Below are 6,000 nucleotides of genomic sequence, written 5' to 3'. Positions count from 1 at the left end.
GCATAAAACCCTCCAGGATTGGAGTTTACTGACCTCCGTGATTTTTAGAAATTTTTCTGACCCAGAGACTCAGTAGTTTTATAAACTCTGGTTTATAGTTATTTGTGAATTTCTGACAGTATTTTTTTTCTATGTGTTTTGTCACATAGGAAGTATTGCTTTATGTAACCCAACTGTTCTAGTAAAGAACCTTCTCAGGGGCCAGACATCAGGGCTTCCTTCTCTCTCGGTAGCCACAGTCTCCTGTGTGATGCCGCCACCAGGCATCTGTGTCCATTACACTACTCACTGTACTGATTTTGGTAACCCCACAGTTACTCTCCTGAAAAACAAATTATATTACTTTAGCCATCTACCACTCAGATTCCCTGTCGCTCTGGATAAGGCCCATCCAAACTTGTTATCAGGACATGTGAGACATGACCCTCTGGGTCTCAAACCATCACTCAAGCCTCATTTTCTTTTCTTTTCTTTTCTTTTCTTTTCTTTTCTTTTCTTTTCTTTTCTTTTCTTTTCTTTTCTTTTCTTTCTTTTCTTTTCTTTTCTTTTCTTTCTTTTCTTCTTTTTTCTTTTTTTTAAAGATTTTATCTATTTATTTGACAGAGAGAGACACAGCAAGAGAAGGAACACAAGCAGGGGGAGTGGGAGAGGGAGAAGCAGCAGGTTTCCCGCTGAGCAGGGAGCCCGATGCAGGGCTCGATCCCAGGACCCTGGAGTCATGACCTGAGCTGAAGGCAGACACTTAACGACTGAGCCACCCAGGCGCCCCTCAAGCCTCATTTTCAAGCGCCCATCTCCTGCACCCATGTTCATGATAAGGCATGGCCTTTTGATGTTTAGCCTTTCCCATGCTGCTTATCCTTTATGTAGAATATGACCTCTAGCTCTCCATTTGGCAAATTCTTTTCCTTTAAGACCCACATGAATTTCACCTTCCCTCCTAGTCAAAATTACTCGTTCCTTTCTCTGGGCTTCTACAGCATTTTGTTTGTACCTTTATTATTTCCCTGCTCATGTTGTATTGTAATGTGTCTGTTCTAATCTGTCTTTTCCATTGGACTCCAAGAACCTTGGCTCATTCGTTCCATCTCCCTAGTGTTGACAATAATGCCTAATGCACCAGGTTCTACATAAATGCAATTGAATGAATAAATGCATAATTGAGCTGGCCAATCCTGGAAGACAAGAAGATTCACAATCTTCTTGGGACTCCTTCCTCTAATCCCATAGATTGGTTGCCCAATGGGGAAAAAAATACAACTACCCCTTTCTGCCTTCCTCTAAGCAGGTTTGCCAGGTAAATGCCTGCTGGTTAACCCAACCCTGATCAGCATCAAGCACTCCAAACCACACATGAGGCAATTCAGATGCTACACTGGAGGATCTTTTTAAAGAAGAAATAATTCCACTTGATGATATATCTTTCTTGGCACCGAGTGAAACCATCAGTTAAGTAGTTGTGCACACAGATGTGGTTAACCATAGGATGAGAAATTTAACTCATACTATTAACTTTGTGTATCTTTCTTGGCATAATTAAGAGAGCAAAGCAAAGAACTCATGAAAATTTTGTGCATTTGCACTCTTTTTTTATTTTTTACCCTTTGCTTTTATGGCACATTATTTCCTGATGGAGAAATCTGAGCAGCCAGGGTTCTCCAGAGAGGAGAAAAGAAGACTAGAAATCATAACTTCTTAGTCACTCTGTCTCCACAAAGCAGGATCCACCTTAGTCTTCATGATGTACACATTGAAAAATATTTGAAGGGTACAATAAATTCTAAACTTACTTTTGTTTAATGTGGTCATTCAGTCTGTCTTCTTCTCCAAAAGATAATTTTAACAATACTTTGCTACTTTCATTGTGAATTATCCACTGATGAACAGAGATGACTTGCATGCATGTGGGCCAGGTGTATGCAAAATTTCCAGGGGCTAAATAGGTAGAAGATGGTGGAGCATATTTTGATATGCTTTTCCCTTAACCTTTGGTTCCCTCTGAGCTGTCTGCTATGTTGGCAACACATTCAATGGCAATAGGAAATACACGGAATGACACCTGAGATGATTTTTGATAAGCCACTGTGCTTTAATATAAGAGGCTTAGAACACCACCCAGAAGATCTTATAATGTTAATTTATGGGACTGTTTAGAAACAGTATGCTGTCCTTATTCCTAAATCACACTGAATATCAGCAAGACCATAGTCTCATCTGGGGGAATAATAATAATAATAATAATAATAATAGCAGTAGTATTAAACACTCCATAAAGGTATGGATCATAGATAAGGTTTATTTAGAGTGCTACTTATACAGTTTATGTATATTATCACATTTAAATTTTCACGAAACCCTATAAAGTAGGTCCTGTTTAGTAATACTGCTCATAACCCAATTTTACACACAGGGAAACTGAAGTGGAGAGAATTGCCTCAGGTTGCTTACCTTATTTTGTAGCTATTAATTATCTTTATAGGATAGCTGAGCACTGAGTAATTTCCAAAATTAACTCTGCATTTATTTTTCCATATCTTTAAAATCTGAATTCAGAGATTGTTCATGGTCCAGTAGGTAATCTGTGACACGACTTTTTTGCATTTGATTTTTTTAGTAGAGAACTATGTAAGAAGTCATTATTTGCTCTTTGCCATTTTTGAGTGAAAAAGGTTCTTGGGTCTCTCCAGGTGTTTCTGTAAAATGGGAAGAGGGAAGAATCACTAGTTTGAAAATAAAGTGTGACAATTGTGATCCTATTTTCTGTACTAATGAAAGTCTGTAGATAAGTGCCAGATTGTGGGGTATTTGTTTTGCAGAGGACACTCTCCACTTTTTCCTTTAGCAGCACTACTAATAAATAGTTAAATGAATTGATTTTCACCTCATTTTCCCTGTGGAGGTGATAATGGACGATGAAATGACCGGAGAGCAGATAATAGCATAAAGCTAGTGGCCTCTGAGAGAGTCTGGAAATAATGGAGAATTGACTGTGTTATAAATAGGTCAGATTCTCTCCTTTTCTAGATCTATGTGATTGCTCAGGCTGTAGACTTTATTGGGGAAAAAGAATGACCCCGAAATGGGCTGGAAAAGGCTGTTTGTTCTCCATTGGTGGTTTGAAAAGAAGCACAAATGTGTTTTAAAGTCTTCACCTTGTTGAATGTGATGTTTGGCCATCCCTCCCTTTTCTTTCTTTTCTTTCTTTCTTTCTTTCTTTCTTTCTTTCTTTCTTTCTTTCTTTCTTTCTTTCTTTCTTTCTTTCTTTCTTTCTTTCTTTCTTTCTTTCTTCTTTCCTTCCTTCCTTCCTCCCTCCCTCCCTCTCTCTTTCTTTCTTCCCTCCCTCATTCTTTCTTTCTTTCTTTCTTTTTCTTCTTTCTTTCTCTCTCTCTCCCTTCCTTCCTTCCTTCCTTCCTTCCTTCCCTCCCTCCTTCCTTCCTTCCTTCCTTCCTTCCTTCCTTCCTTCCTTCCTTCCTTTCCCATCCCTCCCTTTCCGTATTTTATACCAATGCACTCATCTCTGCCTGTAGCAAAGTTGTGTTTTTTAAATTCAAGAATTGTAGTGAAGACCTCCCAATTATCTGTCCTTCCTAATTCCATATGAATATTATCCATGCTGCCTTAATTCCTTATTTCCCACTCCTTACTTCCCCCATTTCCCTTTAGACAGCTAGACCATGGCTACAGGTGTTTCTGTGTCCTTCTGTCCCCATATGGCCTTTATCTGTCATGAGGCAACTCTGGGTGGGTGGCATACTAGAGTCAGTCTAGATGAGCTCATTGATGGAGTTATGAAATCAGGCTCTGCCCAGGCGTGGGAGCAGTTTGGTGAATGGCCCCGTGGCCAGCCAGCTCCATGACCACATGAAAACACTAGCTCTGTTTGGCCCTTCGGGAAATTCTGCGGCATTTCTGTCTGTGACGGTCTGAATTCGGCTGAATTAGGTGGAACCAAACATTTGCTATCTGAAGTTTTCAACTGAGAAATGATCAGGCCACATGAAAAAAATGTAAATATACTCGTGTCGCTCCTACCAGGAATGGCTGCCTGGCCTGTCTGGACCACATGCATCTGTAACAGGTCAGCCTATGACCCCATGTCACTCTTCCCTCTCCACTCTGAGTGCTGACCTGATTGGATTTTCTGCTGGACTTCAGTGTGGGTGTGTGTCAGTGTGAGCTGATTACAACGAAGTCCCAACAAAGAACTTAATCTGTATGTCTTTATTAAACAAGCTATGTTAGCTAGAACCACTACTTTGAGCCATATTTGATGACTCCCATTCATTCATTTTCAAGTATTCTATCTCTGGTTTTAGGCATCTTTTCAAAATCTTGTCATTCTAACCATTGCACTTCGGTTCCATTTTGGCCTACGTATGTCTTTCCTTCCTTGACTAGCACACCATAGTTACCTTACTCTTCCTCATGCCAGTGATGATGACATCGCTTTCCATTACGTACAAGGTCGAGTCTAAACTTCTTAGCCTGCTACTCAAAGCTGTTCCTTCTGTAGCTCTCCCTAATCTTCCCAAAGAAAGTTTATCTTCTCTTCTGAACTAAATTTAGAGTATGTCCTTACTTTTATCTTTGTAATAGTCTTGTTGTGGTGTAAAATTTTACCTAGTGCTCTGTCTCCACTATCTGTGAGCTCCCCTAGGGCAAAGATCACGCCCAGTAAATGTTGGAGGTGCTAAATTGACCTCAGGTAGCTAACCCCAAGCTACCTCCGTGAAATTCCTTTACAGCACAAGTCTTGTCTCCTTCTATCTGTACTACTTCCCAGTGGATTTTAAATAGGGGACAAATTAATATTAACAAGGTTTGCACAGATGACTCTTATGTATTTGAGTTTTAAATTTACTTAATGGAATAAGCTTCCTTTGTTGCGTTGGTGGAAATCTTTGTCAAAGCAGTGCACTCTTGCTTTGAAAACAGGAAGGTAGAACATTCCAGCATCATCATGAACCCTCTGTTTATATTGGTAAAACCTGTCGTCTTTCCAGGCCTCTAGGCAAGAGCAGATAGACATAATCAGAGGCATTAGAACTTGATTATGTTCAATTGGATTCTTATAACTGAGGCTTGATAGCCCAAATTAGTGATGTGCTAGTTTATACTGAAAGAGATGCTTGCATTATTGCAACACCATAGACTTCAGCTTGCTGGAATCTTTGACGACATCTGGATGTTTTGAAAAATACAGCAATCACATGTTTTTTATTATCTCCATAATTGTGTTCTTTTTAAAAGGGAGCTGCATAAAGACGTGTGGGGCAGGGGGTAATGGAAGGCCATGGAGTTTGGATTCAGATAGATGGATTTGAATCCTGGTTCTGCCTCAGACAGCTAGGGTAACTAGAGCATGTTTTGTTTTTGATTTTTTTGTCTTTGTATGTACTTTCTCCATTTTTAAATAAGGAAAGATGTTATGCATCTCATAGGATCACTGTGACAAATAGAACAGGTGATGCCTGACTCCGGTCAAGTACTAGTGAGCATTACCTCCCTTCCACCTTGCCCTCTGACTTGAAATAATATGAATGCTGTGGCTTATAAGTGGCTATTTTTTCCTGCACAGATAAAACAGTTCTGTAATACCGTGTTACTTTTTCCCCAAAGGATCTCTGTAAGGACACAGTTCCTCCTACCCAGTTTCTCCATAACACTATTTATTTCTAGGGTCCAGAAGAGGATACAAGACCCCAGAAATAGTCATTACTCTGTCTGACTTAGGACACTCGCTGATGAAAAACTCTTAAAATTACATCTTTTTATGGAAAAAAAAATCATTCCAGCAGTCTCATTGCCTCAAAAACAGTAGGTATCATGGATTATTAGAAAGGAATTATCCAAAGAAAGTGCTCTTAAAAACGACCGCCTGCAGAGGAGTCTGGCTTATCAACAGGCAAAAAAAAAAAAAGAATTTTTTGACTAAATTTCAGCTTGTCACTACAAACATGAAAATAGCAACATCCATAATATATTCTTTGGGGACAGTGC

Source organism: Eumetopias jubatus, unplaced genomic scaffold (assembly GCF_037043125.1).
Source record: "Eumetopias jubatus isolate StellerSeaLion01/CBP00866 unplaced genomic scaffold, mEumJub1_p1.0 scaffold_7, whole genome shotgun sequence".
NCBI lineage: Eukaryota > Metazoa > Chordata > Mammalia > Carnivora > Otariidae > Eumetopias > Eumetopias jubatus.
The sequence above is the reverse complement of the archived record's forward strand: the minus strand, read 5'-3'. Positions refer to the sequence as shown.